Source organism: Manis pentadactyla, chromosome 3 (genome assembly GCF_030020395.1).
Source record: "Manis pentadactyla isolate mManPen7 chromosome 3, mManPen7.hap1, whole genome shotgun sequence".
In the NCBI taxonomy this organism is placed as follows: domain Eukaryota; kingdom Metazoa; phylum Chordata; class Mammalia; order Pholidota; family Manidae; genus Manis; species Manis pentadactyla.
In genome coordinates, this window is record NC_080021.1 from 61,783,646 (window position 1) to 61,798,083 (window position 14,438).

Here is a 14,438-nt window from a genome sequence, read left to right on the forward strand (position 1 = left end):
GATCTTGTATCTACCTACCACTTCAGCATTTTATTAAAAATAATAATAATAAAGAGAGAAATGTGGTATCCACATATAAATCAAGTATAAAAATCAAATGAGTATTCATATTTGAACTGTTTATAGTTCGTAATGCGTAAACAAAACCGAAAGTTTCTGTGATGGCTGCCCTTGTACTGTTCACCATGTAACTTATTCACTATGTAAGAATTTGTTCTCCATGTAAGAACTTGTTTGTTATGCCTCAGAAGATTGGAGACTGACGAAAATGAGGCTTGGGGTGGATTAATGATTGTGCATTGAGCATTGACTCCCCTATACAGAATTTTATTGTTGTTAACAACCATTTGATCAATAAATATGAGAGATGCCCTCACAAACAAACAAACAAAAAAAAAAAAGTACACACTTCCAATGGTAAAATAAATAAGTAACCGGGATGTAATGTATAGCATAAGGAATATAGTCAAAATATTGTAACAACTTGGTATGGTGATAGCTGGTACCTAGAATTATCATGTATATAAATGTTGAATCACTATGTTGTACACCTGAAAATAATGTAATGTAATACTGTGTGTCAACTACCCTTCAATAAAAAATAATTATCTACAAAAAAAAAAAAAGAAAACTTATTTTATGGTTTTATGCCAGAGAACCTGTCAAATCTGTCTCCTCTTTGGCTCTTCTAAACCCAATGATTATTCTGTAAATTTGCATTGCATCCTTTCTCCCAAACTGCATCAGATCAGAAGGTTTTCCTTGCTTCTCTGATTTCCAAACACTAGCTATTTTTAAAGTCCCATCATTTCATGCATTTCTTAGAAACCATTAGTTTATGTTAACCTCTTTTATTTCTTTGTTTGAAGTGTTTACTTTAGTTCCAACACTTTCAAACACATTTCATGCATTAATAGTCAATTTTCATTTCTGAAACTATACAATGGCCAAATACTATGTTAATGTTTATGGACATAATCTCATTTAATTTTCACAATAATCCTAGGAGGTAGATAGTTTAAGTGCATATCGTTTTGGGATTAAACGTGAAGATTTCAGAAAAAACAAATGACCACAAAGATCCAATTTTCTTACCACAAGAAATATTCAATTGTTCTGAATTTCAGGTTACCATATTCAGTAAATAAAAATACAGGAATAAAGATATAGATACATTTTAATTTCAATTAAAAAGTCAAATATTTTTATATAATTCTGTCCCATGCAATATTTGAGACATGTTCATACAAAATATTATTTACTGTTAATCTGAAACTCAAATTTAACATTTTATTTGACAACTCCAGCTTAAATATGTAGATATCATAGACTTTTCATACCAAATTAAGTCTTTTCCATACAATATTAAGAATATGGACATTAATAAGCACCTCTTCCCCCCACCAATACTTTTAGTGTACATAGAACGGAAGTCTGTGCTCCGACATTCCTCATAGAATGCTTCAAATGCATGAATGTGAGACATAAAATATACAAAGAAAAAAGATAAGTAATATTCAAATCAAGATCAAAATCTCTGGGACCAGAAAGAAAATTAAAATGCAAAGCAGTGAGTGGTGCTTGAGCCACATGCTCCCTAGACTCTTGGTCAACAATCAGGATGAGAAAGCTAGGTGACTAGCTCATGAAGGGCAATGGAGAATAAAGATGCTGAGCATGAGACAGTCGGGAACCAGGTTCAGTACTTCAAACTAGGATTTAAGGTAGGGCTTTTCCACGCATGAGAAGAGACTGAAAAGAAGCCATTGCCAAGCACATTCTCAGGTTATGGCTTGTGTGATATTGATGCTTAGGAAGTTAGGGTATATGTCTTCAGCTTCCTCATTTAAAAATCAACAGAAATAATATTAACCTCACAAATTTATTCTAAGGATCAAATGGTAACCCTACACTCTTGAATCATTAAATATGCAAATTAGAACATTATTATGCAGTACCTATAATCAGCCTGCAACTGAGATCACAACTTTATAAACATGGTTTCTTTATTACACTGAGATAGAAAAATTAGGTTATTCCCTCTACTTTTAAAAGTGGAACCTGAAAATCAGATAAACTAAATGTTTCATTCAAAGCCATTTATCTGAACAAAGAAAATGTTCAGGACAGAATTTGAACCTATGCGTGATCCTTAGTCCATGAGTGGTGTAACTTACTGAAGGTAGGAAACAAAGAGCAGGAGGAAGTGATTAAGTTTACATAGTTAGTACATGACTGGAAGGAGAGGGAAAAAAAAGCCACTTACTAGAAACTTATCATCTGAAGTTTTCAGACTCTAAGCATTATCAGTCACACATACATAACTAATTGATATTGTAAATAAGTTCATGTGTGTTGGTTTGTAAATTGGCCCATGTATGTGAGGGCATAGAGAAGCTGAAGAAAGAGGCAGGCTACTCTAGATTGGGAGGTGGCAGGTTTAATAAACAAGGAAATTCATATGAGGCTTGTCTTCGGTGACTGCAAGATGAATGGATCTCCTCACCTGCCCACCAGAATCTAAAAGTTTATGTAGAGGTCTTAACTGAATTCAGTCATATATGCTATCCAGATGGTCTCAAAACACCTTATTCTCTTAAGGCTGTGCTCTTGAAACAGCTCCTGCTGTGGGAACAGTGGGCAGAATACATCCCAAGGACAGCAGAGAGGGTAAGAAGAGTGCAATTGCCCAGGTCCAGCTCTCAGGTTGTGTCCTTTTGATGCCCTCCCTAACAATGTCCTATACTTTCTAATCAATTAATTTATCCAAGGAGGGTTAAGCATAAAGCAGATATTAGACAAATATGTCTTGACCAATTTATTGATTATAAGGATATCACCTTCTAAGAGAATATTCTTATCTGATTGAATAAAACAACTAGATATAAGGCAGTAAGGAACCCCTTATCAGTAAAGTAAAGGTATTCATTTTCCACACTGTAATATCTGTGAAACTCACCAGGTTCCTGTGGTTCAGAGGGAAAATGTGTCTTAGCTAGGAGTAATTCAATGACTATAGCAAATAGCCCAGAAAAAAAAATCTCAGTATCTTACTATGACAAGCATTTATATTTGGTTTATATCACAGTCCAAAGCAGAAGAAGGGAATGTGTGGGCAGTGGAGGGTAAATGAGCCCGGAAACCAGGCAGCTGTACTTTACATAGTCATTCATGTACCCAGGCTCTTCCATCTGTATTAATACCCTCCTCTATAATCTCAGAATTCTTTGATGGATTCTCTATCTGGGTACCCAGTAAGCACAGAGCCAGTATAGAAGAGAGCTTTGGGAGGTTCAACCAGAAATGATATTGGTCGCTTCACTTCTACTCCATTGTCCAGAACCATGTTCAGAGTCACTGGCTCATTGCAGAACAATCTGGCAACTGTAGTCAATGTGTGAGCTTGGGAGGAAAGTGAAATGTGTTGGTGAAATAAGGACATGATTCTTCCACCACTAAATTAAAGAAGGTGAAATCGGATTTAGCCATAGGACAGCCAAGATTATCAGTAATCAAAATTTGAGGGTGGAGCCAAGATGGCGGCATGAGTGGAGCAGCGGAAATCTCTTCCCAAAACCGCATCTATTTATGAAAATATAACAAAGACAACTCTTCCTAGAAGAGAGACCAGAGGACATAGGACAACATCCAGACCACATCCACACCTGTGAGAAACCAGTGCCTCATGAAGGGGGTAAGATACAAGCCCCAGCCCGGTGGGACCCAAGTGCCCCTCACCCCAGCTCCTGGCAGGAGGAGAGGAGTCAGAGCGGGGAGGGAGAGGGAGACCAGGACTGATGAACACCCAACCCCAGCCATCCGCACGAGAGCGCACACACAGTGCATGCATGGGGTCCTGGATACTAGGAAACAGGGCAGCAAGACTGGTGAGCAGGTCCCTGAGGCTGGTGCTCGGGGACAGAGGACAAAGAAAAGTGAGTAGCTTTTTTTTTTTTTTTTGGTGAGTGCTTTTTGGAAGTCTTAATGGGACAGGGACCCCAAAACTGGATGGAAGCGTCCCGGGACACTTAGTCCAGAGGCAGGGAATCTGCAGATCTCTGGGCACTTTAACCCCCTGGGCAGCAGGGAACACTCATGGAGATAAATAGCCTCCCGGCCGCTCCCCCTCCAACGCAGCTCCACCATATTGGAGCAGGCGCCCAAGGCAAGCCATGCCCACAGCAAAAGCGGAGATAAACTCCATAGCAGCAGGGCAAGAATCAGAAGCCCTTTCTGCACGCAGCTGCCCAGCACAAGCCACTAGTGGTCGCTGTTCTCCCAGGAGAGGAAGGCCACAAACCAACAAGAAGGGAAGCTCTTCCAGCCGTCACTTGTACCAGCTCTGCAAACTATTCCTATCACCATGAAAAGGCAAAACTACAGGCAGACAAAGATCACAGAGACAACACCAGAGAAGGAGACAGACCTAACCAGTCTTCCTGAAAAAGAATTCAAAATAAAAATCATAAACATGCTGATGGAGATGCAGAGAAATATGCAAGAGCTAAGGGATGAAGTCCAGAGAATGATCACAGATGCCAGGAAGGAGATTACAGAAGTGAAACAAACTCTGGAAGGATTTATAAGCAGAATGGATAAGATGCAAGAGGCCATTGATGGAATTGAAATCGGAGAACAGGAACGCATAGAAGCTGACATAGAGAGAGATAAAAGGATCTCCAGGAATGACACAATATTAAGAGAACTCTGTGACAATCCAAAAGGAACAATATCCATATTATAGGGGTACCAGAGGAAGAAGAGAGAGGAAAAGGGATAGAAAGTGTCTTTGAAGAAATAATTGCTGAAAACTTCCACAAACTGGGGGACGAAATAATCGAAAAGACCATGGAAATACACAGAACTCCCAACAGAAAGGACCCAAGGAGGACAAAAACAAGACACATAATAATTAAAATGGTAAAGATCAAGGACAAGGAAAGAGTTTTAAAGGCAGTTAGAGAGAAAATGGTCACCTATAAAGGAAAACCCATCAGGCTATCATCAGACTTCTCGACAGAAACCTTATAGGCCAGAAGAGAATGGCATGATATATTTAATGCAATGAAACAGAAGGGCCTTGAATCAAGAATATTGTATCCAGCAAGATTATCATTTAAATATGATGGAGGGATTAAACAGTTCCCAGAAAAGCATAAGTTGAGGGAATTTGCCTCCTACAAACAACCTCTACAGGTTATTTTAGAGGGACTGTTCTAGATGGGAGAACTCCTGAAACTAAACAGATGTCACCAGAGAAAATAAAATCACAGCAAAGAAAGCAGACCAACCAAATACTAACTAAAGGCAAAAAATAAAATAAAATAAAATCAACTACCCACTAAAAGCAGTTAAAGGAAACACGAGAGAGCACAGAATAAAGCAACCAACATACAAAGAATGGAGGAGGAGGAATAAGAAGGAAGAGAATAAAAGAATCTCCAGACAGTGTATGTAACAGCTCAATAAGTGAGCTAAGTTAGGCAGTAAGATAATAAAGAGGCTAACCTTGAACCTTTTGTAACCACGAACTTAAAGCATGCAATGGCAATAAGTACATATCTTTCAATAGTCACCCTAAATGTAAATGGACAGAATGGACCAATCAAAAGACACAGAGTAATAGAATGATATAAAGCAAGACCCATCTATATGCTGCTTACAAGAAACTCACCTCAAACCCAAAGACATGCACAGACTAAAAGTCAAGGGATTGAAAAACATATTTCAGGCAAACAACAGACAGAAGAAAGCAGGAGTTGCAGTACTAATATCAGACAAAATAGACTTCAAAACAAAGAAAGTAACAAGAGATAAAGAAGGACACTACATAATGATAAAGGGCTCAGTCCAACAAGAGGATATAACCATTCTAAACATATATGCACCCAACACAGGAGCACCAGCATATGTGAAACAAATACTAACAGAACTAAAGGGGGAAATAGACTGCAATGCATTCATTTGAGGAGACTTCAACATGCCACTCACCCCAAAGGATAGATCCACTGGGCAGAAAATAAGTAAGGACATGGAGGCACTGAACAACACAGTAGAACAGATGGACTTAATAGACATCTATACAGCTCTACATCCAAAAGCAACAGGATATACATTCCTCTCAAGTGCACATGGAACATTCTCCAGAATAAACCACATACTAGCTCACAAAAAGAGCCTCAGTAAATTCCAAAATATTGAAATTCTACCAACCAACTTTTCAGACCACAAAGATATAAAACTAGATATAAATTCTACAAAGAAAACAAAAAGGCTCACAAACACATGGAGGCTTAACAACATTCTCCTAAATAATCAATGGATCAACAAGCAAATTAAAATAGAGATTAAGGAATATATGGAAACAAATGACAAGAACACAAAGCCCCAACTTCTGTGGGATGCAGCGAAAGCAGTCTTAAGAGGAAAGTATATAGCAATCCAGGCACACTTGAAGAAGGAAGAACAATCCCAAATGAATAGTATAACATCACAATTATCAAAACTGGAAAAAGAAGAACAAATGAGGCCTAAGGTCAGCAGAAGGAGGGACATAATAAAGATCAGAGAAGATATAAACAAAATTGAGAAGAATAAAACAATAGAAAAAAATCAATGAAACCAAGAGCTGGTTCTTTGAGAAAATAAACAAAATAGATAAGCCTCTAGCCAGACTTATTAAGTGAAAAAGAGAATCAACACAAATCAACAGAATCACAAATGAGAATGGAAAAATCACGACAGACTTCACAGAAATAGAAAGAATTATTAAAGACTACTATGAAAACCTATATGCCAACAAGCTGGAAAACCTAGAAGAAATGGACAACTTCCTAGAAAAATACAATGCTCCAAGACTGACCAAGGAAGAAACACAAAAGTTAAACAAACCAATTACAAGCAAAGAAATTGAGATGGCAATCAAAAAACTACCCAAGAAGAAAACACCCAGGCCAGACAGATTTACCTCGTGTTTTATCAGACATACAGAGAAGACATAATACCCATTCTCCTTAAAGTTTTCCAAAAAATAGAAGAGGAGGGAATACTACCAAACTCATTCTATGAAGCCAACATCACCCTAATACCAAAACCAGGCAGAGACCCAACCAAAAAAGAAAATTACAGACCAATATCCCTGATCAATGTAGAAGCAAAAATACTCAATAAAATATTAGCAAACCAAATTCAAAAATATATCAAAAGGATCATACACCATGACCAAGTGGGATTCATCCCAGGGATGCAAGGATGGTACATTTGAAAATCCATCAACATCATCCACCACATCAACAAAAAGAAAGACAAAAACCACATGATCATCTCCATAGATTCTGAAAAAGCTTTTGACAAAATTCAACATCCATTCATGATAAAAACTCTCAGCAAAATGGGAATAGAGGCCAACTACCTCAACATAATAAAGGCCATATATCATAAGCCCACAGCCAACATTATACTGAACAGCAAGAAGCTGAAAGCTTTTCCTCTGAGATCGGGAACAAGACAGGGATGCCCACTCACCCCACTGTTATTTAAAATAGTACTGGAGGTCCTAACCATGGCGATCAGACAAAACAAAGAAATACAAGGAATCCAGATTGGTAAAGAAGAAGTTAAACTGTCACTATTTGCAGATGATATGATATTGTACATAAAAAACCCTAAAGACTCCACTCCAAAACTACTAGAACTGCTATCGGAATACAGAAAGCTGCAGGATACAAAACTAACACACAGAAATCTGTGGCATTCCTATACACTAACAATGAACCAATAGAAAGAGAAATCAGGAAAACAACTCCATTCACAATTGCATCAAAAAGCATAAAATACCTAGGAATAAACCTAACCGAAGAAGTGAAAGACTTATACCCTGAAAACTACAAGTCACTCTTAAGAGAAATTAAAGGGGACACTAACAAATGAAAACTCATCGCATGCTGTGGCTAGGAAGAATTAGTATCGTCAAAATGGCCATCTGACCCAAAGCAAGATACAGATTTGATGCAATCTCTATCAAATTTCCAGCAACATTCTTCAATGAACTGGAACAAATAGTTCAAAAATTCATATGGAAACACCAAAGACCCCAAATAGCCAAAACAATTCTGAGAAAGAAGAATAAAGTGGGGTGGATCTCACTCCCCAACTTCAAGCTCTACTATAAAGCCATAGTAATCAAGACAATTTGGTACTGGCACAAGAACAGAGCTACAGACCAGTGGAACAGATTAGAGACTCCAGACATTAACCCAAACATATATGGTCAATTAATACTTGATAAAGGAGCCATGGACATACAATGGCGAAATGACAGTCTCTTCAACAGATGGTGCTGCCAAAACTGGACAGCTACATGTAGGAGAATGAAACTGGACCATTGTCTAACCCCATACACAAAAGTAAATTCAAAATGGATCAAATACCTGAATGTAAGTCATAAAACCATAAAACTCTTAGAAAAAAACATAGGCAAAAACCTCTTAGACGTAAACGTGAGTGACCTCTTTTTGAACATATCTCCCCAGGCTAGGAGAACAACAGCAAAAATGAATAAGTGGGACTATATTAAGCTGAAAAGCTTCTGTACAGCAAAAGAAACCATCAATGGAACAAAAAAGGACCCTACAGTATGGGAGAATATATTTGTAAATGACAGATCCGATAAAGGCTTGACGTCTAAAATATATAAGGAGCTCACCCACCTCAACAAACAAAAAATAAATAATCCAATTAAAAAATGGGCAGAGGAACTGAACAGACATTTCTCCAAAAAGGAAATACAGATGGCCAACAGACACATGAAAAGATGCTCCACATCGCTAATTATCAGAGAAATGCAAATTAAAACCACAATGAGGTTTCACCTCACACCAGTAAGTATGGCTGCCATCCAAAAGACAAACAACAACAAATGTTGGCAAGGCTGTGGAGAAAGGGGAACTCTCCTACACTGCTGGTGGGAATGTATATTAGTTCAACCATTGTGGAAAGCAGTATGGAGGTTCCTCCAAATGCTCAAAATAAACTTACCATTTGACCCAGGAATTCCCCTCCTAGGAATTCACCCTAAGAATGTAGCACTCCAGTTTGAAAAAGACAGATGCACGCCTATGTTTATCGCAGCACTATTTACAATAGCCAAGAATTGGAAGCAACCTAAGTGTCCATCAGTAGATGAATGGATAAAGAAGAGGTGGTACATATACACAATGGAATATTACTCAGCCATAAGAAGAAAACAAATCTTACCATTTGCAACAACATGGATGGAGCTAGAGGGTATCATACTCAGTGAAATAAGCCAAGCGGAGAAAGAGAAATACCAAATGATTTCACTCATCTGTGGTGTATAAGAACAAAGGAAAAACTGAAGAAACAAAACAGCAGCAGAATCACAGAGCCCAAGAATGGACTAACAGGTACCAAAGGGAAAGGGACTGGGGAGGATGGGTGGGTAGGGAGGTATAAGGGGGGGAAGAAGAAAGGGGGTATTATGATTAGCATGCATAATGGGGGGGTGGGAGAAAGGGGAGGGCTGTACAACACAGAGAAGACAAGTAGTGATTCTACAACATTTTGCTATGCTGATGGACAGTGACTGTAATGGGGTTTGTGGGGGTGGGACCTGGTATAGGGGAGAGCCTAGTAAACATAATGTTCTTCATGTAAATGTAGATTAATGATATAATAAAAAAAACAGGAAGGAAAGGGGGATTACTCCCTGATAGGATAAAACTAACTGTAAATCAACGATTAATGCATGCTTTAAATATCCTTAATTTTGATCATTTAAAGGGTGTCAGATGATTAGCTATGGAATTACATTTTTCTGATAATATTCCTTTCTCTTAAAAAAAAAAAAGCTGTTCCTGTGTGGTGATCTCCAATAAGTTCTTCACAATGGTATAAAGGGCATATCAAAGTGTGGGCAAAGGGTTTGTTTGTGTTTATACAGATGATCAAAGCCTAATTTGGCTACCCAGAAAACGAATTAAGATATGATATGAAGAAGAACTTCCATCATCAACATTCTCTGGAAGAGTCATTCCAGAAGATGATCATCAAAAAACTTCAACAAAGATCCTGGCGCTGTTGCAGTTGTAGCTGCATTCATCCCACTGGTTCCTGGACTTGCCATTTGAGTGAAGAAGGAGATATCTAAGCTGGCCTGTGCATACAGTAAAACAACAAATTTGACTGGATCTATACTGTTGGAACTCAACCAAGAATTAGGAGAAGTGCAACTTGCAACGCTCCAAAATCTTGTGACTACAGACTATCTACTGTTAAAAGAACATATGGAATGTGAAGAGTTCCCAGGAATGTGTTGTTTCAATTTGTCTGATTTTTCTCAAACTATTCAAATTCAGTTAGACAATATCCATCATATCATTGATAAGTTTTCACAAATGCCTAGGGTGCCTAACTGGTTTTCTTGGTTTCACTGGAGATGACTGGTAATTACAGGTATGCTTTGGTTATGTAACTATACTCCTATTATGTTTATGTGTGTGCGCAATTTAAGTAGTAGTTTAAAACCTATACATGCTGAAGTTACTCTACAAGAAGATATGTCAAAGAAATAATCAATCTTCCCATGTTTTCTTCCACCTGCTACTTCTATAGCTTTTCTTCTTCCTTCCTAACTACAACCCTTAAATAGAATTCGTGCCTCATATCAAATTTACTGAGTATCATAATTCTTCCAAGTGGTAAAGATACCTCAAGACAAATGCTGGGCATAGAAGCCACAGGGCATAAATATGCAAAGAAGTAAAAAGCTAACCTTTTCAAACAATAAGGCTTCTCTCTCACTTACCAACTTTACATTTCCCTGTATGGCCCCGGAAGATGACTGGTTAGCCAGAGAAGGGTAAGATTCCTCAAGGGAAGAACAGCCTAAGACAGGCACAGTCTCAGGGGGGCCATCAGGTGAGAAATTGGGGATCAACAGAGGTGAGACTTAGAACCTCACCCCCACCTGTTGTGAGAGAAATCTTCTGCATCCGTGGATGTTTTGTTGCCCTTGTCTAGCTTGGATTAATACTTAGTCTACAGGCACACACCTGATCATCTACATTTGCCTTCTTACAGCACTAAACTATGTTTTGTACCTTTATCTTGCATCTACCTACCACTTCAGCATTTTATTAAAAATAATAATAACAATAATAATAATAATAATAAGGGTGAAATGTGGGATTCACATATAAATCAAGTTTAAAAATCAAACAAATATTCATATTTGACCTGATTGTTTATAGTTCATAATGCGTGATCAAAACCAAAAGTTTCTGTGATGACTGCCCTTGCACTGTTCACCATCTAAGAACTTATTCACTATGTAAGAATTTGTTCATCATGTAAGAACTTGTTTGTTATGCTTCAGAAGATTGGAGACTGTTGAGAATTAGGCTTGGGGTTGATTAATGATTGTGCATTGAGTCCCCTATACAGAATTTTATTGTTGTTAACAATCATTTGATCAATAAATATGAGAGATGCCCTCTCAAAAAAAAAATTATAAAAAAAAAAATTTGAAAGAGGAGGAGTTTATCATTGGTAACCTCAGGCTGTGCTTTCAACTCTCATTTCTTATATCACCAGTGGTGGATTATTTTCCTTCTGGGGTTATTAAGGGATGTTATGGTCTTATTTCCAAAAACCTCACTGAAGCTTGTTTTATAGCTTTATCACATTCTGAGGTGTAAATGTTTGGCATATGCTTCAATTACAGTAAATTCACTGCCTGACTATTAATGATGGTATCTTCTGCTTGGGTAGTGTTCTGTATCTTTCAATACATGCTTTTATTTCTAGTTTACAGACATTCATCAAACCTAAGTTATATGCTTGCCCATATCATTGCCCAGTTTGTAAATCAAAGAAGAGAAAATCAAATCCAGTTTTTTTTCTTTGTTTTATATCAAAGATAAGCATTATTTGCACTTTGAAAATAGAGTTGTAATAGCGGCTAATGACTTACATTTGCCCAGATGGTCCTTTTTCCCCTTTACAGTTATAATATAGATATATTAATCTATTTATTCTAAATATGTGTTTGTTCTTATCCACATAATACCTACTTTAAAAGTGCCCACTATGTCTTTTTGGGCACCTAGATTCCCATGCCCTTGCAGGGGCTGAGTGTGATTAGAAGGTCCCATGGCTCATTTGTGCAATAAGGATGGTGAAACTTAGAAGCTACCCCTTGTTCCTGCTGAGTCTTTGAGAGCTTTTCAATTAAATATACATCTAATTTTTATTATCATGGATTCCATGTTTGCAAATTCACTTGCTCATTAAAATGTATTTGTAAGCCCCAAATCAATAGTTGAACTCCTTTTGGGGATCATTTGTGTACATGCACAGGGCAGCAAAAAGCCCGAGTTGTCCAAGGTGCCTATTTCCAGCTGAAATTGAACAGGGTAATGCTCTGACTTGTTTTAGCTTTCACATTTAAATAAATATCCTTTATTTGGTCTATTTACTGCCACATTTATCTTTCTCTCTTTCTTTTTCTTTTTGCTTTTTCTTGCTGATTTCACTGTTTAAAATGGCCCCCAAATGTAGTGCTAAAGTTCTGTCTAGTGGTCTTAAGCACAAGACTATAGTGTACCTATGAGAAAATACATGTGTTGTATAAGTTCTGTTCAGGCATGAGTTATAGTTCTGTTGGCTGTGAGTTTATTGCTAATGAATCAATAATATATATTAAATAAGATGTCTTTAATCAGAAACATACATAAAACAAGATTACTTATTGATGAGTTGATAAAAATATGACCAGAGGCTTGCAGGAACCTAACTCTGTGTATCTCTTAGGAGCAATTGTCCAGTATTTGATAATTCAGTGTTCATGGCAACTTTGTAGAACACAACTACTGGCTGTGTCAACCACCATCAGAATAGCTCCAAACACTTTGACCAAATAACACCAATTCTTGAAAAAAATGACACACATGTATTTTGTAATAATGTGTCAACAACAGAATTTTAATGTTTATTTTATAAAGACCAAATATCTAACTATCCTTTGATTTACTTTATGATGCAGAAACAAAGGCTTTCATGGGAGTTTAAGCAGGTCAGAGGATACTTAACTTTCAAGAGAGAGGGGTAGACAAATGATATTGATAGCCAGGTGTTTTGCTCTTAAAACAAACATACAAAACAGATGTTGGGTCTATTTCTTTGCTTCCATTAGAACTTGAAACATTTTGTGAAAAAATTACAAATTCCATCTTTCTCTGCCTGCAGGTCAGAATATACTTTCCTGAGACCACTGCAGGAGACATGAGAAGTAGTGGAAGGTAATGGATATCAGACCGTGGAAGAATTTTAGTAATCTAGTGGACAAGGGTGAGCCCTGGAAATTGTCCATTTTCTGGTCTTTTTCTTCTAGAGACTGAACCTCAGTTTACTCTTCACTCTCACACACAGTGATAGTGCAATGTGTTCCACATGTGTGTGGAATGCTTGCAGATGAATTTGTTAAATGGTTAAAACAAAGTAAATCAAGAGAAAAATACAAACGAGATGGTTAATCATAGGAAATCAAATATATGTTTGTTCTAAATAATATTAATGATAGTAAGACACTTCTCCCTTTGGTACATCTCATAAAAGCTATAAAACAATTCTCACAAGCAAAAGGCCTTTTTGTTTTTGCTTCCATTGTTTCAGTGACCTGAATTCCTTCATGCTTACCTTGTTTTATACTGACCATGTTAACTGGTAATTCCTGTTTGACCAAGGAGCCCCCCGGAATAACCTCTCTATCTCTTTCAAACACATACACACACATTTAACTACAAGGTGACCATCATACAATAGCTATTGTTTATTAGATTGGTTTATCTTCTCTATTCTAGATAAAGAATATATTTTTTAAGTGGCTATATGTATTTCTATTTTGACAATATGCTATGCTTGCGTACTGTTTAGAGTACTTAGGAATTTTCACACTTAAACTTCTAAGTTATCTTTTAGATAAATCTTATGAACATTGTAAATTTTGGTGCACATTGAAAACCTACACTCTAGGAAGGGTGTATCAATTTGCATATCCTCTGACAGAGTATGAGTGTATTAATTTCCTAAATACTCTCCAACACTGCATTTAAACATTTTTTTTTCTGTTTTTATCAAATACTTAAGTCAATATACAAACAAAACTATGTAAAAAAAATCAAGTATAAAACTTTAGTGTACTTTTGTATCATTTTTACTAGACTGACCATTTTTGTATATCTATTAGCCATTTGTACTTGACTGAATTACCTATTCTATCTTTTGTCTCTTTATCTTTTAAGGTACTTCATATTTTCCAATTCATGTGTGAACCCTATTTTTTAATGGATATCAATCTTTGTCTTTAAATCTGAGTGTAATAGTAAAGATTTTCCAGTTGTAACTGAAGTGAAATATAA